The sequence below is a fragment of the Lepidochelys kempii genome, chromosome 1 (genome assembly GCF_965140265.1).
Source record: "Lepidochelys kempii isolate rLepKem1 chromosome 1, rLepKem1.hap2, whole genome shotgun sequence".
Lineage (NCBI taxonomy): Eukaryota > Metazoa > Chordata > Testudines > Cheloniidae > Lepidochelys > Lepidochelys kempii.
The window spans coordinates 243507351-243530043 of NC_133256.1; the positions used below are offsets into that span (position 1 = coordinate 243507351).

Sequence of the window (22693 nt, forward strand, 5' to 3'; positions counted from 1 at the left end):
TTCCCCCTTCAAATCAGGTTTCCATTTTTATCTCTTTGATAATCTAATCTAATTCATTAGTTATAACGTAGCAATCACTCTAGTATCGAGGTGTGGTATACAATGAAATGAGGATCACACTGCTTCTGCTCTAAAAGCAAAAACATTCTTTATCCTTCTTTCATTGTTATCCCAAATGATTATAGTACCTAATGGTTGCCTACTCAGAGGACATTGTTGACCTATAGTTCAGGTAAAGGGAAGATCTACACACAGATGTATCTGGTGCTGAGTCTCGTGAAACTGGGGCTCATCCTGATCTGTGATGGAAAGAAGTTCCATAGTTTTAGGTCTTTGGTAAGTATGCTCAGCCTCTGAAAGATTTTTTACTCTAGTCTCTTATCAGGAAACATACTTTTTTTGATCAAAGCTGGGGCAATGTTGGTAAGCAATTAAGCCTGGTCACCCTATAAGCTATTTCTGATCATAGTAAGATTGATCATTTTCTTTACATTGGAAAGTTTTTATTTGTGTGTGATTTGAATGTAATATTCAGCAAATGTGTCAGTTTGCCAGCTCTGAAGACTGTAGTTCTCTGTCCAAAGAACAGATACAGGATAGGTAGCAGACTTGTAAACTTTCCCACAATTTGCCTCAACTGTTGTAGCAACCACCTCAATTGAGCAAGGACAGTGAATTCTCCATGCCAATTCAATCCTTGCTTAGGCTACAAGTACCAACAAAATTCCAAATTATGCTACACTAATTCCTGTGACTGGACTTAGACCACCAAAACTCATTGCACACAGTCTGCCAAACATAAGGTGATATCAACCTTCTCTAACTAGAACCCTGGGTTATATGTTAATTGGTAAACTAGAGATGAAAGGCTCTGAGTCATCAGTCCCCTGAATTGATAAATTAGACTAGAGACAATCATTTCCTTCACTCTCCAAACTGATATTTTCTCCGATTGTAATTGTTTTCTTCTTTTAATTTTACTTTCTATGGTTATCATTCTGTTTTCTCCTAGACTTCCTTAGATCACTCCTTCTTTAGAAACTGACTACACTGAGCCTTTGAGTTAGCTGAAAATGTTTTAACTGTTTAAATATTTAAAAGTTTAAATTGGGTTTAGAGAGGATAAGGTGCTAGCCAGAAACTTGGATGCAAGTCCCTGCTCCACCACAGACTTCCTCTGTAACCTTGGGCAATTCACTTGAGCTCTGTGCCTCAGTTTCCCCTCTGTAAAAATAGTACTTACATACCTCACAGGGGTATTGTGAGGATAAATACATTAACAATTGTGAGGTATTCAGATACTGCAGTGATGGGGACCAGATAAATACCTTAGATAGATACATTCAGTCTAGCCCAGGCTACACTGGTCAGTCAATCCATGTTAAAACTAACCAATTTATTTGAGCATAAGCTTTTGTGAGCTACAGCTCACTTCATCGGATGCATGAACTGTAGCTCATGAAAGCTTATGCTCAAATAAATTGGTTAGTCTCTAAGGTGCCACAAGTACTCCTTTTCTTTTTCCGAATACAGACTAACACGGCTGTTACTCTGGAACCATGTTAAAACTATTAACCTCTTTTAAGCCATTTAAAATCAGTTCAGCTAATTTGATTAAATGCCCATTTTAGGTGAGGCAAAAGTGTCCTGTTTTTCTTTGGCTGATTTGCATTACATTGCATTTTAATGGCAGTGCCTTTCCCATATGTATTCAGTCATCATATGTATTGAAGAGGGTGTGGGGGTTTTAGTACTTTGTTTCCATGAGATACATATAAAACAATGGCTTTGCTTAATGGCCTTGCCACTCTGCTATTTTTTATCATTAGGGAAGTAATTTATTCTGTGCTCTGAGGTAACATATGAAAGGATGTGTTCAACTAGATGGCCTCTGCTGAGATAGTTTACATTCCTGCACAAGAATCTTTGTTCACTCCCAGGATGTCATGGCCAGCATAATAGCTTTCTCTGGCCCTTTATAAAAATAAGATGCTAGTAATCCAGATAACCTCTGATACAGATGTCTCAGCTGAATTCCCAGAGCTCTTCTTTCTTCATCCAGGACATAAACAACAATCAGAGCAGAGACAACTGTTTCCATCTTGTTTTTCTCTCTTTCAGCAGATGCTGCTCAGAGAGACAGAATACAAACTTAGTTGTTGGGTTTGAAATCACTTACTTTAACTGCTGATGTGTATTAGCTTTGAACACACCTTTATAGGCCATGTCTTCACAAAGAAAAAGGTGTGTTAGCTAACATGTTAACATGTTAATACCCTAGCATAGATTTGTATTAACTCTTTAGCCCTAGTGAGGATCCTCAGGTTTAACTCACCACCTCATATGTGTTAAAAATACTTGTCTTGTCTACACTAGGATTTTCACATGTTAACAAACATTTTTTCTAGTGAAGACCAGGTCCATGTGTCTCTTCATCTCTATCTGCTTTTAAAGGTGACTCTGAAAATGGGGGTGAAAAAGGTCTTTCACACATTTCTGCTTGTTTATGATGAAAGGTATTTGCAGAAGAAAGTTTTGTTTATATTAAAAATTCAGTTCCTGCCTAGACTGGAAGACATTATGATTGGAGAATTAGTGAGATAACGATATTATTAAAGGGAAGAGAGTTTAGGGTTTTTGCTGTTTTGAAATGAATATATCTGTGAGACTGAGAGTATTATTGTGGGAAAGCCTGGCTGAAGTGAATGAGAGGTTTTATATTAAGATCTGAATGCAACATGGTTCCATATTTCTGGTTCAGTTCCTAACTCCCACAGGCCTAACCCAATTTGTCAACAGTAACATTGTTACAGTGGAATGTGGCTGATGTGGGAGGTTATGGTTACAGGAGGAGAGATGGACCCATTCCAAACTTTCTTCTGAAAACTAGGAGAGCAACCTTGAACTGGATTTTGTGTTCAATTTGTACAGAAAGAAAAGGAGTACTTGTGGCACTTTAGAGACTAACCAATTTATTTTATCTGTAGCTCATGAAAGCTTATGCTCAAATAAATTGGTTAGTCTCTAAGGTGCCACAAGTCCTCCTTTTCTTTTTGCGAATACAGACTAACACGGCTGTTACTCTGAATTTGTACAGAGAGTACAAAAAATGGGACAATCCATTTACAACGCATACTTCACTTCTCTACAGAGGAATAAGGACAGTAAACTATCTAAACTCCTACATGCCACAGAGGGCTACAACAGTGGTACCCTCAACTCTCCTAACAATATTGTTAATCTATCCAACCACACACTTAGCCCGGTGGAAGCGTCCGTCGTATCTCAGGGACTCTCTTAGTGCCCCACCACCCCCATGAACATGATAGAGTTCTGCAATGATCTGGAAGCCTGCTTTCGTTGTCTCTGACTTAAGGAATATTTTCAACACACCACTGAACAGTGCACTGACCCACAGGAACCCTCCTACCAACACTACAAAAAGAAGGATTCTGAGTGGACTCCTCCTGACGGTCGAAATGACAGACTGGACTTCTACACAGAGTGCTTCCACAGGCGTGCACAGGCTGAAATTGTGAACAAACAGCATCACTTGCCCCATAACCTCAGCCGTGCAGAACACAATGCCATCCACAGCCTCAGAAACAACTCTGACATTATAATCAAAGGGGCTGACAAAGGAGGTGCTGTCGTCATAATGAACAGGTCGGATTATGAACAGGAGGCTGCCAGGCAACTCTCTAACTCCACATTCTACAGGCCATTATACTCTGACCCCACTGAGGAGTACCAAAAGAAACTACACCATCTGCTCAAGAAACTCCCTGCTACAGCACAGGAACAAATCTACATGGACACACCCCCAGAGCCCCGACCAGGGGTATTCTATCTGCTACCCAAGATCCATAAACCTGGAAATGCTGGACGCCCCATCATCTCAGGCATCGGCACTCTTGCAGCAAGATTTATCTGGCTATTTGGACTCTCTCCTCAGACCCTACACTACCAGCACTCCTAGCTATCTTCGAGACACCTCCGACTTTCTGAGGAAACTGCAGTCCATTGGTGATCTTCCAGAAAACACCATCCTGGCCACCAGGGATGTAGAAGCTCTTTATACCAATATTCCACATGAGGATGGACTACAAGTTGTCAAGAACAGTATCCCTGATGAGACCACGACACACCTGGTGGCTGAGCTTTGTGACTTTGTCCTCACCCACAATCATTTCAGATTTGGGGACAACTTATACAATCAAGTCAGGGGTATTGCTATGTGTACCCGCATGGCCCCACAGTATGCCATTATTTTTACGGCTCATTTAGAACGCTTCCTCAGCTCTCGTCCCCTAGTACCCCTCCTCTACTTGCACTACATTGATGACATCTTCATCATATGGACTAATGATGAGCTGCCAAAATCTTAACAACAGGTTCCCTCCTTACCCCACAAGGGGGTTGTTGCCCACCCCCACCCCCCGGGACTCCTGCACCATCCAACCCCCCGCGTTCCTTGATGGACCCCCCCAGGACCCCTACCCCATCTACTCCCCTCCCCAGAACCGGGCAGGAGGGTCTCATGGGCCACCGTAGTGGGTGCCCACCCCACCACTAAGAGCCAGAGGCACCTGTGGGGGGGCGAAGAGGGGGAGTCCCTGAGGTGCTTACCTGGGGCAGCTCCCAGGAAGCATCTGGCAGGTCCCTCTGGCTCCTAGGGGCAGGGGAGCGTAGCTAGGAGAGGAGTGGCTGCTCCCCCAATGATCACATCAAAAGTGGCACCTTAGGTACCAACTCCCTGCGTGCTCCGGGGCTGGAGCACCCCCGGGGAAAATTTGGTGGGTGCAGAGCACCCACCGGCAGCTCCCCTCCCCACACCCGGCCCCAGCTCACCTCACCTCCTCTCCACCTCCTCCCCTGAATGCACCGCCCCGCTCTGCTTCTCTGCCCCCTTCCCGGGCTTTCTGCGAATCAGCTGTTCGGCAGGAAGCCTGGGAGGGCTGAGAAGCAGGCGGCAGCTTCCCGCTCAGGCCGAGGGTGGCGGAGGTGAGCTGGGGTCGGGAACGGTTCCCCTGCGTGCCCCCCCGCCCCCGGGTTGCCTGCTGCTGCACGGGCGGCCCTCCTCGTGCCCCTCCCCTGCCCCAGCTCACCTCCACCTCCCTGGGCCTGAGCGGGAAGCCGTGGCCTGCATCTCAGCCTGCCCCAGCTTCCCGCATGAACAGCTGATTCACGGGAAGCCTGTGGGGGCGGAGAAGCAGAGCGGTGTGGTGCGTTCAGGGGAGGAGACGGAGCAGAGTTGAGCTGGGGCCGGGGGTGGGGTGGGGAGCTGCCGGTGGGTTCTCTGCACCCACCAAATTTTCCCCTTGGTGCTCCAGGGCTGGAGCACCCATGGAGTCGGTGCCTAAGGCGCCACTTTTGGCCGGTTAAATTCAGAAGCCCTTTTAGAACCGGTTGTCCCTCGCGGAACAACCAGTTCTAAAAGGGCTTCTAAATTTAACAACCGGTTCTAGAGAACTGGTGCAAACCGGCTCCAGCTCACCACTGATATGGACCCACAGGAAGGAGGCCCTTGAAGAATTCCACCTGGATTTCAACAATTTCCACCCCACCATCAACCTCAGCCTGGACCAGTCCACACAAGAGATCCGCTTCCTGGACACTACAGTGCAAATAAGTGATGGTCACATAAACACCACCCTATACCGGAAACCTACTGACTGCTATACTTACCTACATGCCTCCAGTTTCCATCCAGGACACATCACAGGATTGCTACAGCCAAGCCCTAAGATACAACCGAATTTGCTCCAATCCCTCAGACAGAGACAAACACCTACAAGATCTTTATCAAGCATTCTTATAACTACAATACCCAGCTTATGAAGTGAGGAAACAGATTGACAGAGCGAGATGGATACCCAGAAATCACCTGCTACAGCACAGGCCCCAGAAGGAAAATAACAGAGCACCACTGGCCATCACACACAGCCCCCAGCTAAAACCTCTCCAGCACATTATCGACGATCTACAACCTATCCTGGAAAATGATCCCTCACTCTCTCAGACCTTGGGAGACAGGCCAATCCTTGATTACAGACAGCCCCCCAACCTGAAGCAAATACTCTCCAGCAACTACACACCACAGCACAGAAACACTAACCCAGGAACCAATCCCTGTAGCAAACCTCGTTGCCAACTCTGTCCCCATATCTACTCTAGCGACACCACCAGAGGACCCAACCACATCAGCCACACCATCAGAGGCTCATTCACCTGCACGTCTACTAATGTTATATATGCCATCATGTGCCAGCAATGCCCCTCTCCCAGGTACATTGGCCAAACCGGACTGGCGCTACATAAAAGAATAAATGGACACAAATCAGACATCAGGAATAGTAACATACAAAAGCCAGTAGGAGAACACTTCAATCTTTCTGGACATTCTATAACAGATTTGAAAGTAGCTATACTTGAACAAAAAAACTTCAGAAACAGACTTCAAACAGCAGAACTAAAATTCATTTGCAAATTTAACACCATTAATTTGGGCTTGAATAGGGACTGGGAGTGGCTGGCTCATTACAGAGGCAGCTTCGCCTCTCCTGGAGTTGACACCTCCTCATCTGTTGTTGGGAGTGGACTACATCCACCCTGATTGAATTACAGAGTTAGAAGGGACCTCAGGAGGTCAGCTAGTTCAACCCCCTGCTCAGAGCAAGACCAATCCTCAATTTTTGCCCCAGATCCCTAAATGGCCCCCTCAAGGAGTGAACTCACAATCCTGGGTTTAGCAGGCCAATGCTCAAACCACTGAGCTATCCCTCCCCCCTAATTGGCCCTGTCACCACTGGTTCTCCACTTGTGAGGTAACTCCCTTCTCTTCATGTGTCAGTATATTTATGTCTGCATCTGTAATTTTCACTCCATGCATCTGAAGAAGTGGGGTTTTTACCCACGAAAGCTTATGCTCAAATAAATCTGTTAGTCTTTAAGGTGCCACCAGACTCCTTGTTGTTTTTGTGGATACAGACTAACATGGCAACCCCCTGATACTTGTACAGAGAGTGGCATAACGGGATGATGTGTTCCTGGTAACCTGTGTTGCTGTGTAGATGGCTGCTAGAGCTTCCTCAAGGCAGGAGACTTGACTTGAAATAGTCCCAGATAGATGTCACACTTGTGTGGATCATTGCGGCCAAATCAGCATTCATTTAGATCAGGTACAATCTTTTGGCCAGCTGCAGATGGCAGAGAGCATTTTTTGCTGCTGCAGCTACGTAGGTATCCAAATATGGTGCAAAAGGACTTGTCCACATGAGGAAATTTACTGGTATAATACTATATAGTGTTAGGGGAAATCAACCTAGTTAGCATATGTGACTCCATTTTGGGTTTCCTCTCGGCCATTAACTAGAAGCTAGCACATCACGTACCAAGGAAGGAAGGATCCTTCAAGGTGGAGAGCTGGACAGTTTCAAGATAAGGGAAACAAAGGAGACAGGAACCAGCTGACATGCCTGAAATAGTTGCCACTTCAGCTTTTTTGCATGAGGAAAGTGGCTGCAGGGGATTGGTAATAGATAAGGAGAAGGCCTGTTTATTGGTTTAGGCCCCCCCGAAGCACACAGGCAGGATGTTTTGCCAACAGTATATAATCTGTGTGTTACCTGTAATCGGGGTCCCGTTCTGCTTAACAGAGCGGTACCATGCTCGAGCGTAATAAACCTACAAACTTTGAGATACTCTGCAGTTTGTCTTTATTTGGTTGCCTCAGCCTAGAAACGAACTGTACGTGTCCTAACTGGAATTATTCGTAACAGTTTTGGCGACCCAGATGGGACTCTAGGCTCGCCCTTGTAAGCGAAGCCGCACTCCTTCCCTCGGAGAACTCCAGCCGGCACTGGGTGAGTTCACCTTCGAGAACTCCGAGGAACGGGAGTGTGGGCCGTCGCTTAGGCGATAAGGTGGCACATTAGGCGTTCTTTTGGTAGCCTTAGAATGGGCTCTGGGCAGAGTGTGAGCAGGGGAACCCCTTTGGCTGAGATTCTCGAGAATTGGAAAAATATTTCTGGCACCCATGGGTTAGGTAAAAGGAGAGCTGTAATTTTGTGTAAAGTCGAGTGGCCAGCGCTGACTATTCAGACGCCCTTTGGATGGCCACCCGAAGGAATTTTTGGACAGGATGAATTAACCTGCCTTAGACAACAGCTGGAGGACAAGCATCCAGCTCAAATGGATTATTGGTATGTATGGGATAATTGGGCATACATCCGAGATAAGGGGCGCCCCTCAACTTTGGGCACTGGTACCAGATCTAAGGTTTGCATGCCGCTTACGGGTTCCACTCCGCCCTGTGCTGCTTCCCCTCCTCCGTCTCTTCCCCCTCCTCCTCCTCCTGTTGCCCCTCTATACCCGTCTCTAACCCTACCCCTTGTTGCGCTTCAAGCGCCCCTGATACAACAGCCCGTTGCGATGGGCACTGACTGTGTCATTATGGCCCTTTTGGCCCTGGGGACCTGGTAACCTGGCAGTCACAGATGCCGAGGTTGCGCAACGATCCGGAAAGAGTCCTAGAGATTATCCGTTCAGTCTTTATGGCATTCAACCCTAACTGGGCAGATGTCCAGGCTATTTTGCAAACCCTATTTACCCCGACGAGAGGTATTCTATTCTAGACGCTAATCAGCGTTGGATGGGAGACGCTAAGAATCGCACCCCTTGTCCCGAAGCCAATCCAGATTGGAATACTAACGACCTCGATGGCTGGGCCTGCCTCTCAGCTGCCCGGGAAGGGCTCCTGGAGAGCATCCGTAGGGCGGGTAGTAAGACGGCAAATTGGTCAAAAATTAGAGAGTGCCAGCAAGACCTAAACGAGCATCTGTCTGCATTTTTTGCCCGCTTGTTTAAGCAGGTTAGAATGTATGGGGGAGGGATGGAGCCAGAAGCTGAGGTTAGCTGCATGATGATGGTCTCTTACTTTGTCGATCAAGCGGCGCCGGACATAAAGAAATATTTAACTAAACATGTTCCCGATTGGCCAGGGAAACCCCTAAGAGAAGTAGTTCGCCTGGCCACTTTTGTGTTTAATGGCAGGGACGAGGAGAAAGCTAAGGAAAAATGTAAGCAAAAGAAGGAGGAAGTAAGTATGTTGGCAGCCGCATTGCAGGTTCCCTTGGGGAATCAGCACTGGCAGGGACACGGGAATACAAGGGGGAGGGGATGCGGACGCGGGACAGGATGGGGAGGAGGCTGGGGTGGGACAAGGAACGGGAACTGTAATTATTGTAAGCAACCGGGGCACTGGAAGAGGGAATGCCCTCTGCTTCCAGGAGGGGCTTGAAGGGTTCATGCAAGGTTCATGCACCTAAAAACATTCAGGGCACACCCTGAGTGTTGTGTAGGAGCAGTGCACACACTGCTCCTTCCAAGGACATGGACCATGGGAAGTCGCCCAGAGGACATGAACCATGGGAAGCTTCCTTGGACTGGGCTCAAGGCCTGAGAGCAAAGAATGTAGTAGATAGAAGCTGGTAAATAAGAATATTAATCAAAGTCATATTATTCCTTTTGTTGTTTCCTTTTGTGGTTGGAGTATGTAATGCGCATGAGTGGAGAAAGAATAAAAGAGAGGGTGGAAAGCCGACACGGCAGACCTTCCCGCTTGCTTGCTAAAAGCTTTGTTTGTCTTGCATTTGAACCACAACAGGGGCTCCTTGGCAGAATCAGCCAGAGACCGGTTCTTCCTTTCCCCCTAACGGTCTCCAGGACTTCGCTAATCCCCAGTGACTAGAGGCGGAGATTTTGGGAGCCATGGGAGAGTTGGAATGGGATCTTGGATTGCAGTCGCAAATTTACTTGAAAATTGGGGAACGGTTTGTGCCCTTTTTGGTGGATACTGGAGCCACCCTTTCCATTTTAACTTTTGTTCCAGGCTCTCTTTTTAATACCAAGGTCTGAGTGCAGGGTATTGAGGGCAACCCGTGCCCGGCTCCCCTATCCTGCCCCATCCCTGTGGACCTGGGTTCTTTAAAGTTGTCACATAGATTTGTTGTCATGCCAGAAGGCCCCGCTAACCTTCTTGAGTGGGACGTGCTTAGCAAGCTGGGAGCTCACGTATACTGTGCCCCTGAGGTCTTCTCATGTCCATCCCGGACTCAGTGGTTGCTTGTCTTATGGCCTCGGTTACCCTGATTCCTGATCTCCCCACAGAATTGTCCAGCGTTCCACCCATTTTGTGGAGCATGAGTTCCACCCACGTGGGCCTCCTTAAATCAGCCACTCCGGTCAGTCTGCAGGTGAGGGATGGGCCGCCTCCCTCCGTAAAACAATATCCCTTGCCGAAGGAGGTGGAGGAAGGTATTTCCCTTATCTCTAGCTACTTAACACAGGAGGTCTTGGTTCCGTGCATTTCTCCTTGTAATACTCCTATCCTTCCTGTGAAAAAGCCAAAACCGGGCCTGGATGGGCGCCCAGTTTATTGGTTCGTTCAAGATCTGCGTGCGATAAATAGTTATGTTATAACCCCACACCCAGTGGTCCCTGATCCAAGTACTATTCTGACACTGATTCCCCAGTCGGCTACTTGTTTCACGGTTGTAGACTTGTGTGCTGCATTTTTCAGTATTCCTTTGCACCCCGACTCCCAATATCTGTTTGCATTCACTTGGGGGGGTCAGCAGCTAACCTGGACACGCCTCCCCCAAGGGTTCTCAGGCTCCCCCACTATTTTTTCCTGAATTCTAGCCGATGATTTGAAAGACATTGTTTTGCCTAGCTCCTCTGTTCTAGTCCAATATGTGGATGATTTGTTGATTGTTAGCTCTGATTATAATGCATGTTTAGCTGATTCTGTTACTCTGCTTACTGCATTAGCTAATAAGGGCCACTGTGCATCTCCATCCAAGCTGCAGCTGTGCCAAACCCAGGTGATCTATTTAGGTTTTGTGATTCGGCCTGGAGAGCGATGGTAGCAAAGTTTTGCAAAGAGACTGGACTGAAGTGGCCAGAGGTTTTGCCCATAGTCCTGTGGCACTTAAGGTGGGCCCCACGCATGCCCCTGGGCTTGTCCCTATTCAAGGTATTGTTTGGGAGGCCGGCTTTGGTTCCGGGAACCTATGTTCCCGCTCACACTAGCCTTTTGGATGGAGATGAGACCTTGGCCAGGTATGTAGCCAGATTACAAATAGAGCTCAGTAACAACCAGTCTGTGGCTCAATTGTTTCAAACCGCACCATTGGGGTTACAGGTCATCCCTTCAAACCAGGGGATTGGGTGGTGGTAAAAAAATTCCCACATACAGACCCCTTGGAACCCCGATGGGAGGGGCCATACCAGGTTCTGTTATGTACTTATTCTGCTTTAAAAGTTGCAGGTTGAAGTTCCTGGATCCATCACAGCTACGCTAAGTTGGCGCAGGGACCCCCGCCTGGGCCCGACGAGCTGTCTGATGAGCCGCCCCGCAAATGAACACCACTGGCAGTCCCTGGGCTGAACTCCCCAACTATTGGGATCTCGAGACTCCATCAGAACTTCTTGTTTTCTTGTTACTTGGACTTATATTTGTTGTCCTGTTTTTTGCGTGGTACACGGGAAGATGCAAATACTGGTATGGGTGGCCTGTGGAATCCCCTCTCTATTCTCGAGTTTGGTACACAGATGGGAAGACAACAGCTTCCTGGATTTAACCCATGCTATAGCACAGGGGGTTAACCGAACGCAGTGTTGGGTCTGTATTCATACCCCCACGTACATAGGTCAGGGAATCCCGCTGGTAGGGGTGTCTATCCCTCTCAACCAAACGCTCCAGGCCGGATTATGGACAGACACTCCATTTAACTGGAATGTTACAATCCAAACTTGGTCTATTGATATGGTGGCCGAGGGTAGTTATGCTTTATGTGTGTCATGATGTAAGAATTTCGAAAATACAGTTTTTGTGGGTAACTTTGTAGGGTGCAATGATACCACCTGCATTAGCTCTGATGTGGCAAGTCCCGCCAAGTATTCCAGGGCGCTGTGGCTGGTCCCTGAGGGATCAGGCTGGTTCTGGTTGTGCAACCACATGGCTTATAAGGTCCTCCCGGCAGGTTGGTGGGGTACATGCACCTTAGGAGCCATAGTACCCGCTGTTGCCGTACACCAGACCCTGGCCCAGGGGGGAAAATCGGAACCTGGTATGGAGGAACCGACAAAATGTCCCATTAAACCCTCTCTCTGAACGGCCTACAGGCTTTCACTCCTTTGTTCGTTGGTTTTTGCCCTGGGAGGGGGTGAGTGAATTGGAAAAGGCTATAGTTAATATTTCTGCAGCCTTAGAATTAATGGCAAATGCCACCGCAGACGCCTTGTCTACCCTTCGAATTGAGGTGACTCAGTTATCTCAGACCACACTGCAGAACCGCTTACCCTTGGACTATCTCCTTGCAAACCAGGGGGGCGTTTGTGCTCTTGTTATCTCAAGCTGTTGTGTCTTTGTGAATCAACACCACAGGGTGGAAACCGATATCCACACCCTTATGCAGCAGGCCACCTCGCTTCACTGTGTCACCCTTGATGACACCAGTACTGGATTCCATGAGGCCTGGAGTTGGCTCACCTCTTAGCTGCCAGACTTGGGGGCTTGGGCAAGGCATATTTTGTACCTCATTCTTATAGCTGTTTCTGTTTTTGTATTATTCTTTTTATGCCTACAATGCTGTAGTATGTGCTGCCGGCAAATTTTAATCTTGCATTGAGGTTATTCTGCCCCGATATAGTTTACTGACGTACATAAGAAAAGGAGGGACTGTAAGGGGAAATCGACTTAGTTAGCATATGTGACTCCATTTTGGGTTTCCTCTCGGCCATTAACTAGAAGTGATCACATCACGTACCAAGGAAAGAAGGATCCTTCAAGGTGGAGAGCTGGAAAGTTTCAAGATAAGGGAAACAAAGGAGACAGGAACCAGCCGACATGCCTGAAATAGTTACCACTTCAGCTTTTTTGCATAGGGAAGGTGGCTGCAGGGGATTGGTAATAGATAAGGAGAAGGCCTGTTTATTGGTTTAGGTCCCCCGAGGCACACAGGCAGGATGTTTTGCCAACAGTATATAATCTGTGTGTAACCTGTAATTGGGGTCCCGTTCCGCTTAACGGAGCAGTACCACGCTCGAGCGTAATAAATCTACAAATTTTGAGATACTCTGCAGTTTGTCTTTATTTGTTTGCCTCAGCCTAGAAATGAACTGTACGTGTCCTAACTGGAATAATTCATAATAATAGTTACACTGTGTTAGGGTCTGAGTGTCGAATAACCCACTGTAGGTAATAATAATACCCTAGGGCTGTTTCAAAAGAATGCAAGCCTATCTATATAGGATACTTGTTTATGACTGATGGAACTCTCCATGCATTACCCAAGATTTCCACAACAGTTCTTACCAGGTTCTTATCTTGTTTTGAACATAATTTTCCAGAAGTCAGCAAATGTAAAGATATCCTACACTAGCCGTAGCTTAGTACAGAAGGAGTGTTGATTAAGGATCAACAAAATCATTCATCTTCTCCTGTCTTTCCTGGTATGGCTCTGCAGCTGGCACAATCATAGAATCATAGAATATCAGGGTTGGAAGGGACCCCAGAAGGTCATCTAGTCCAACCCCCTGCTCAAAGCAGGACCAATTCCCAGTTAAATAATCCCAGCCAGGGCTTTGTCAAGCCTGACCTTAAAAACCTCTAAGGAAGGAGATTCTACCACCTCCCTAGGTAACGCATTCCAGTGTTTCACCACCCTCTTAGTGAAAAAGTTTTTCCTAATATCCAATCTAAACCTCCCCCACTGCAACTTGAGACCATTACTCCTCGTTCTGTCATCTGCTACCATTGAGAACAGTCTAGAGCCATCCTCTTTGGAACCCCCTTTCAGGTAGTTGAAAGCAGCTATCAAATCCCCCCTCATTCTTCTCTTCTGCAGGTTAAACAATCCCAGCTCCCTCAGCCTCTCCTCATAACTCATGTGTTCCAGTCCCCTAATCATTTTTGTTGCCCTTCGCTGGACTCTCTCCAATTTATCCACATCCTTCTTGAAGTGTGGGGCCCAAAACTGGACACAGTACTCCAGATGAGGCCTCACCAATGTCGAATAGAGGGGAACGATCACGTCCCTCGATCTGCTCGCTATGCCCCTACTTATACATCCCAAAATGCCATTGGCCTTCTTGGCAACAAGGGCACACTGCTGACTCATATCCAGCTTCTCGTCCACTGTCACCCCTAGGTCCTTTTCCGCAGAACTGCTGCCTAGCCATTCGGTCCCTAGTCTGTAGCTGTGCATTGGGTTCTTCCGTCCTAAGTGCAGGACCCTGCACTTATCCTTATTGAACCTCATCAGATTCCTTTTGGCCCAATCTTCCAATTGGTCTAGGTCCTTCTGTATCCTATCCCTCCCCTCCAGCGTATCTACCACTCCTCCCAGTTTAGTATCATCCGCAAATTTGCTGAGAGTGCAATCCACACCATCCTCCAGATCATTTATGAAGATATTGAATAAAACCGGCCCCAGGACCGACCCTTGGGGCACTCCACTTGATACCGGCTGCCAACTAGACATGGAGCCATTGATCACTACCCGTTGAGCCCGACAATCTAGCCAGCTTTCTACCCACCTTATAGTGCATTCATCCAGCCCATACTTCCTTAACTTGCTGACAAGAATACTATGGGAGACCGTGTCAAAAGCTTTGCTAAAGTCAGGAAACAATACATCCACTGCTTTCCCTTCATCCACAGAACCAGTAATCTCATCATAAAAGGCGATTAGATTAGTCAGGCATGACCTTCCCTTGGTGAATCCATGCTGGCTGTTCCTGATCACTTTCCTCTCATGCAAGTGCTTCAGGATTGATTCTTTGAGGACCTGCTCCATGATTTTTCCAGGGACTGAGGTGAGGCTGACTGGCCTGTAGTTCCCAGGATCTTCCTTCTTCCCAATAGTTTGACAGGTTCTGCTAAGCTTTCTGCATGTAGGGAAATTAAAAGTATTCATCTTCAATGCACTCCAAAGTGATACAATTTAGCATACATACAAAGCACTTTACATATATTTCACTTATTTAGTACTAGCTACTGTCTTATAGTAGTTACACAAACACCGTATTCAATTATGTTTGTAGTTACAGAAATAAAGCAAAGTACACTTTTTATGCAACTGCTAGTGAGAACTGATTTTGTAGTCTTTTAGCATAATTTCATTCCTTATATGGAAATTGTCATTGCAACATTGCTTTTTCAGACAGTATTTTCCTCCTTCTCCTTTGGCCTAGGTCAAAGCATTATGGAACTCTGGTTCCATTATCATCAACACTGGTGTAACTCTCAGCGTGGCCAGGCCACTCTGATTCTGGACTAAGTGCTTTTGCAGCCCAGTGTGTAGCTGAGGTCCCTTCCCCTTGTTATTTGTTTTCTGCAGTCAATCAATAACGACAATAACAGGGGGTTTTGTTTTATTTGCAAATTTATGAATTTTCACCAAACCGACCCCTAGTGTTTGCTGGGCTTATTCCAATGGGGGAGGAGGGAAAGAGGGAGGGGAAAGAAAGAGAAATGCCCCCACCCCAATATTTTTATTTCACATTTTTGTTTTCAGTGATCAACTGGCCCAGTTGCATCAGCGGGGGGGCCCCTCTTTGCTGAACAATTTCCAGTTCCTTGCAAAAGCCTCTTCACTGCTTGCCACCCAACCCGCTCCCCCGCCATAAACTTTGGCTCAGCAGCTCCCCCCCACCGCGGCTGCGGGACTCGGGGCGGCTGCAGGGCAGCCTTGGGGCCAGACGGCAGCCCCTCCCCACCTCGCTCGGCTTGGGGGAAGCAGCGCGCGGGTGCCTGGCGCTGGGCTCTGCTCGCAAGGTGCGGGTGAGGGCGGTTGGAATTCGGAGGACGCTAGGACCGCGCGAGACACAGTTTTCCTGCCGCCGCCGGCGGCTCCTCTGGGGCGAGCGCTCCTGGGGGCGGGTCCAGGCAGACGGGGCGGGGCCGGGCAGTTTGCGAGTCAGTTCGGGACCCGGTTGGAAGGCGGCGTCCGGGCAGCGCGCGAGCAGAGCCGAGGCAGCGCCTCGCGCTCCTGGGGGCGGGTCCAGGCGGACGGGGCGGGGCCGGGCAGTTTGCGGGTCAGTCCGGGACCCGGTTGGAAGGCGGCGCTCGGGCAGCGTCTCGCGCTTTCTGGGGACCAAGAACGGTTCCCGCGCCGCCCCCCCCGCCTCCGGCCCAACAACTCCATTGGCCGCGCCTCCTTCCAGCTCCCGCCGGCGGCTGCGCTTCACGGGGACCGTCCGTCCCGCGCGCCCGCCTCTCCGAGCCCGCTACATGCTCAGGTACCTGCGCGGCCGGCTGGGGAGCGCGCGGGAGAGGTGGCGGCGGCGGCCGGGCTCCGGGGCACTTGGGCAAGAGGAACCTTCCCCCCCCCGCCCCCTCCTCCGCCCCGGCTCGCTGAACCGAGGGGGGGCGTATCAGCCTCGCTGCCCCGGTGGAGGGGGGGGGCGTCGCTGCTCCTCCGAGAGGGGAGGGAGCTGGGGGGTCATCAGCCTCCGCCGCTGTCTGCGGCTCCAGGGGCCCCCCTAGTGGGGGGAAGGGTGAGCGGCCCCAGGGAGCCGGGGGCGGGGAGCTGCCTCCGCCCAACGCTTCGCAGCCGGGAGTGTTTGCCGCCGGCCTCGTGGCTTCCTGTGAGCCGCCGATCCGAACAGGGGTTGGTTCTCAGCGGCTGGGGTGGGGGCTTTGTCTCCGCTCCTCGGAAGGGAGCGGCGCCTCCCGGCTTTCCGTGTAGCCGGTGCCGAGGGAAAGAGCCTGGGGCCCAGGCGTGTCGCCAGGTTAATGCCCGCTCCAGCCCGTGTTGCGTTGCTGTTACTCAAACGGGCCCCCTGGGATCGCACAAAGGATATAAATTTCCCAGGGGTTAGCCGCCTGGGTGCGCGATGCTCCGCAGTTATTCATTACGGTCTTCAGGGGGTATGTGTAGGGAAACGCAGTGATCAATTGTAACTCAAAATACACACGCACAGTTTATTGTCCATGTATACTAAGGAAATAATGACACTTTGGTGTTCCTGTTATTCAAACCTGTTCGGAGTTTACACAGAACTTAATGCATATCTATTTGGATGGTACTAGTTCAGATAGTTTAAATGGAATGATTCAGTGGTTTTGTGCACAGCATTTAGATGTCAGTAGCCCACAGAGACATCTGCATTAGCTGCCTAGCACCCAGTTTATATTTGGCAAACAGCAACACAACTTGCATCTTGCTTTTGACCTATTCTGCATATAAAAAGAACAGGTTAGGACAACTGAACTACTAGTTGGATTCCACAATAAAGGTTAGCATGACTACAAAGTAATTCAATTCACTAACCGTTTTGTTTGATAATTTCACATACACAATTAAAAGTTTTCTATTTAGTGTGCATAGTATCTTTAGAATAGATGGTGTTGAGATATCCACTATTTCTAAAACTTGAGTTCCATGTTTTGTCTTGGAGATATCACTTTAGTTTTACTCTTCTAACACTCCTTCAACTGTTTATACACATTTGAACAGCTTCAACCAGAGAGACTAGAAAGACCTGCCATAGCCCAGGGCACTCACCTGGGAGGGGGCAGATCCTTCAGATTCCTGTTCTGGTCAGACTGTGCTCAGATACAAAGGTGGTGACCCTGACATAAGAACCATTATAGACTAGTGCAGATTAGAATTCTTTTGAACACAAAGGAAAATATAATTTCCAAAGATGTTTTCATGTTCAATTCAAGATGGTAACTTTGGCGATGTAAGTAAAAATCCCCCAGTCATCAGTTTTTGTGACATGCTGATCTCCATATATCCCTCAATACCATGGTGTGTCCATTCAGGACTTGCATTTATGATTCAGCCTAGAACCGTTAATGCACATTTAAGGTTATACTGTGAGAATATAAAACTCTGGCTTGGCTAGAAGGGACACCCAGAAGCTGAGTGGTGTGACTGAACTACCAAACCCATCTGTAGAGCTAAAGAAGAAGAGAACTTTCATCATAAGGGATATAAATTGTTAGCATCACAGATGTGATGAACTGGAATTCTCTGAAGTGCACTGAAAACATAGTTAATGCTATTTCCAAGGCCAAAGCATGTAGCGGAAAAAGGAAATACAAGAACAGAATCACTAAAAATTGCTCCATAAACTCACTCTCATGCCAATGGAAGGTTCTCTCTACAAATAAACACTGAGGAGGCTTGGTCTGTGCTCAGAAAGCTATTGGAATGCTGAAGATTGTGAGTCTTAAGAACCAAGTTGTACAGCCCTCTCAACCTTTGTTTTTTTGACCATTGAGCTAATAACAGGCTTCCTTACTCTAGCTAGCCCCACAGGATGACTTTAAAAAAAATAACCTCACCATAGTAACTTATGACTACGCTTTGATTCTTGTAGGTGAGCCAGAGTCCCACCATGCCTTGTGTTTATAATTCTTTGTATTGAAGCTTAACTTTATCTGCCCTATTGTGTTATCAATAAGCTGAATTTTGCTTGACTATAGCATATTGTTAGTGATAGATTGTGTGTCCTCTGACCCAGTGACTATTAGGAAGTGTGTCCAGATGGCCAGAAACGGGCTACTTGTGATTGAGGAAAGGGGGTAGCTGTTTTCTGAAATTGATGAAGTAATGATCTTTTGAGAGATGCTTTTAGTTTATCAGGAAGCACTCTAACAGATGTTTTGTCATAATGATATGGCTACAGATATCTTTTATGGTTGAACAATACATTATTTTATCAAGAAGGATATTGATAAATTGAAGAGGGTTCAGAGAAGAGCACTCAGAATAATAAAAGAATTAGGAAGCATGCCTGATAGTGATAGACTCTAAGAACCTGGGTCAGGCCGATGGTTGATCTAGCCTAGTATCCTCTCTCTGTCAGTGGCCAGTACCAGAGCTTCAGGGAGAGTGTGCAGAACAGGGCAGTTGGAATGATCTTCCCCAGTTTTTCACCTCCTGGCTTCTGGCAGTCAGAGATCTAGGACCACCTCAAGGTTGGGGTTGTATCCCTAACTCTCTTGGCTAATAGCTGTTGATTCTTCTTAACCAAGAGAAAGTTATGCGGTGACTTGATTACAGTCTATATGAATCTACAGGGGGAACAAATGTTTAATAATGGGATCTTCAGTTTAGTAGAGGCAGATATAACACGATTCAATGGCTGGAAGTTGACGCTAGACAAATTAGACTTGAAATAAGGGGTAAATTTTTAATGGTGAGAGTAACTAATAATTGGAACATTTTACCAAGGGTTGTGGTGGATTCTCCATGACTCACAATTTTTAGATTAAGTTTGGATCTTCTTATTAAAAGATATAACCTAGGAATTGTTTTGAGGACGTTCTTGGCCTACGTTATACAGGAGGTCAGACTAGATGACCACAATGGTTTCTGCTGACCTTATCCCTGAAACAGGTGTCTTCAGCTTACCAATTATGTAAACCAGTGATAGTAAATATTAATCTTTTATGATTGCTTACATGTATTAAGATCACGATTCTTTGGCCAAAAATTCCAGAATTCTTGCTGTGTTGGCTGAAGTGTTGTGGTGGAAAATTAACCACGCGCTGTGTTTGGTTCAGAACAAGCATGAGGCCAGCTTTATTCAAGCATGTGCATACAGGGAGAGTCAGCCGGAGCTCTCTGGCGTAAACAATACAGAAATACAGGAGCTTATATTGCTGAAAACCACAGTTTGCCAAACCCACTTCCTTCAACAGCATTTTCCTTATTTGGCATATAGTGCAAGCTTCAACAGTAGCTTTGCCTTACTTGGAGTTTAGCAAAAAACAAGCTTTTTGTTGCATCCGATGAAGTGAGCTGTAGCTCACGAAAGCTTATGCTCAAATAAATTGGTTAGTCTCTATGGTGCCACAAGTACTCCTTTTCTTTAAGCTTTTCCTGTTATTGACAGGTGTTCCCTTTGTGGTTAACTTTTTTTCTAACTTTTAGCGGTTATGGTTACATTTCTTAAGCTGTGCTTTTGCTATTTGCCCCTCAGTGGAATTTTCCTCACTCTCTTCTTATGCTTTATATACACAGTTAGCTTGACCAAAGTTTTAGGCCTATTAGTTTAGGCCTACTAGATTTTTCCTTCACAGTGTGTCTAAAATAGTGCTTTATTTTAAATGGAGCTACTGTGAGACTAACATCTGTTATCATTAGTAGGACTGTACTGTAATATCCACTCACCTTATCCTGACCTTGCTGACATAGTCCAGAGGCGGAGAAAGGACTAGTTAACAAAAGTTGGTGGTTGTCATAAATGGGCAATGTAATTGACCAGATGGGCAGGGAACATTTATTATAACAGATGTATTCTATAATCAATGTAACAACAAGCCATTGAGTAATGACTTGATTAATATCCAAGTCATTAAGAGATAATTATGGCCACAGATGGTCTCAGTATACTCCTTGGGGAATTCTGCGCCATTGCACGTGCGCATAATTAATGAGCTGCACATATTTTTAATTTTTTGCACAGAAAAAGCTTCTGCTGAAAAGTTGCTGCAGTTCCATCTTTTGTCCACCAGAGGGTGATAGAACACAGCAGCTGCTGCCAGCCAGCTAGGGAAGAGAGAGAGCCTGCAGAGCCTTCTTCACAGCACCTGTAGGGCCAGGTCAAGAGGCAGGGGCTGTGGGGAGACGGACAGTGTGGGGCTGCTGGGGAGTCACAGGGGCTCATAAGGGCTAGTGGGGGAGGACAGACTGGGGCAGGGACTGAATGGGAATGGAGGCGCAGGAGCACATGGGCAGAGGGGCAGGGCCACATAAGGATGGGGGAGTGGGCTAAGTGGGGGCACAGAGACACATGGGGAAAGAGGAAGGGGGTGCAGGGCCACATGGGGATGGGGGGAGTGGGTGTCTTGAGTGGGGGTGGAAGGACACGTGCCTGACTGATTGGGAGAGGCTAGGGGTCAGCCAGGGTCTGCATGGGGGAAGCTCCCTAAAAGTGTGTGTCCCTCCCCCTCCCCCCCGAAACCTGTTCCAGATTTTTAATTTTTTGGTGCAGAATTCCCCCAGGAGTATAAGTAATGATTAAATAGTTACTGCTGTTATTAGCTTATTGATTAGGTAAGTTAAATAAGGTTAAAACATGAGAGAAAACTTCAGTAAGGCCATTCTGATATTGGAGAAATTCCTCAGACTCCATTTTGTGTCCCTAGCTTCCATTTGGAATAAGCAAAAGTCACTCTTCTGTTAGAAGTTGCATGTCACATACCATTGGATGCTGCGAGTCACATGGTCACTGAAAATAGGTCAAGGGCAGAAGGTAGGTTAAAGTAGTTTAAAAAAAAAAAGAGAGGTCACCACAGGTCACAAGATATTTTCTGAACTTGACAATTGATTACTTGAACTTCAAACTAGGTAAACAGCATAAAATTGGCAGAAAGCCAGAATGCATTGGCAGAAAGCCAAGTGAGTGAAAGTTCAGCAGGTCATAACTTTGAAGTAAACAACTGTCAGTGACCATGTGCAGTAAGGAACTGATAGCTGACAGGACAGTATAAAAGTAGACACTCAGGAGCAGCAAGAGCAGTAGGGAGAAGATTGGGATGGAGAGGACAGGAGCTCCCAGAGGAGTTGAAGCGATTGGGATGGAGCAGAGTCAAGCTGATAGCTTCCTGAAGCTGACGGCAACCAAGTGGCTGCAGCAGAAATCAACGGATAGTAAGCTTGCTTGTGATAATTATAGTGTAGCGTAGTATAGCATAAAATATTATAGTGTGTGTGTAGGTTAATAAAGATGTATATGTGTCAGCGATCTGTAACAGACTGGCCATCTGTTAAAGAGCACACTCACTTAAAATCATTTGAACTGTATACGTTACTGCGGTTTAAAATGCTTTTTAGCTTAGAATAAGGGGTTTGTATTTTATTTAGGTTTTTAGGTTATTACTGTATTAGAAATTATTAGTTGCATTAATAAAAAGGTGCCTTGTTTTGGAAGGAATATTGCCTATCATTTATTGGAAGGCTGTATCTCTGTCCTTCAAGTATTTCCTTAACTAACCTGGAAACCTGTACTTTAGGAAGGACAGATTAAGGGAGCAATAGGTAGGCTATTCTAGGGGCTCCCAAAACCTGTTTTTGGGTAACAATCCCTGGGGGAAAAAAGGTTTTAAATTTTTTTTTAAATTCTAAACTAGTATGTATAGGAGAGGCTGTGGAATGTCTATCATTGGAGATTTTTAAGAGCAGGTTAGACAAACATCTGTCAGGGATGGTCTAAATCAGTGGTGGGCAACCTGCGGCACATGCCCCGCAGGTAGCCCGTCAGGGTAATCCGCTGGCAGGCTGCCAGGCAGTTTGTTTACATTTGCATGGCACTGTACACTTTGTATTCTGTGTTGTAATTGAAATCGATATATTTGAAAATGTAGAAAACATTCAGAAATATTTAAATAAATGGTATTCTGTTGTTTAACAGTGCGATTAATCGTGATTAATTTTTTTAATTGCTTGACAGTCCTAGTTTAAATACATGTGTATAGCTACGGTGTACCCTCCTAGATATAAAAAAAAAAATGTACCAAATCTAGTGTAAAGATTCTATGTAGTTGTAAGTCATCATGTTTTAATAGTTATATCAACCAGTGAGAATGTACCTGTAGAAAATAACTGAAATACAAATGGAAAAGATGATTAAAATTAATTTCAGTTGAGGCATTTAAATATTGCTT

The 22693-nt window shown here is 46.6% G+C and overlaps 1 protein-coding gene across 5 annotated transcripts in view; it reads left to right on the forward strand.

Annotated features, from left to right (window-relative positions):
* The first annotated feature begins 15995 nt into the window (after nucleotides 1-15995).
* RESF1 (retroelement silencing factor 1) overlaps nucleotides 15996-22693 on the forward strand; it is a 54891-nt gene continuing 48193 nt past the window's right edge. For 3 of the 5 annotated variants that reach the window (XM_073321592.1, XM_073321610.1, XM_073321620.1), the window contains exon 1: nucleotides 20894-21680. The gene's annotated coding sequence lies outside the window, so the exon portion shown is untranslated. Of the gene's footprint in view, nucleotides 16309-20893; nucleotides 21681-22693 lie in introns of those variants that run through there. The other 2 variants (XM_073321601.1, XM_073321630.1) reach the window with 1 other exon arrangement.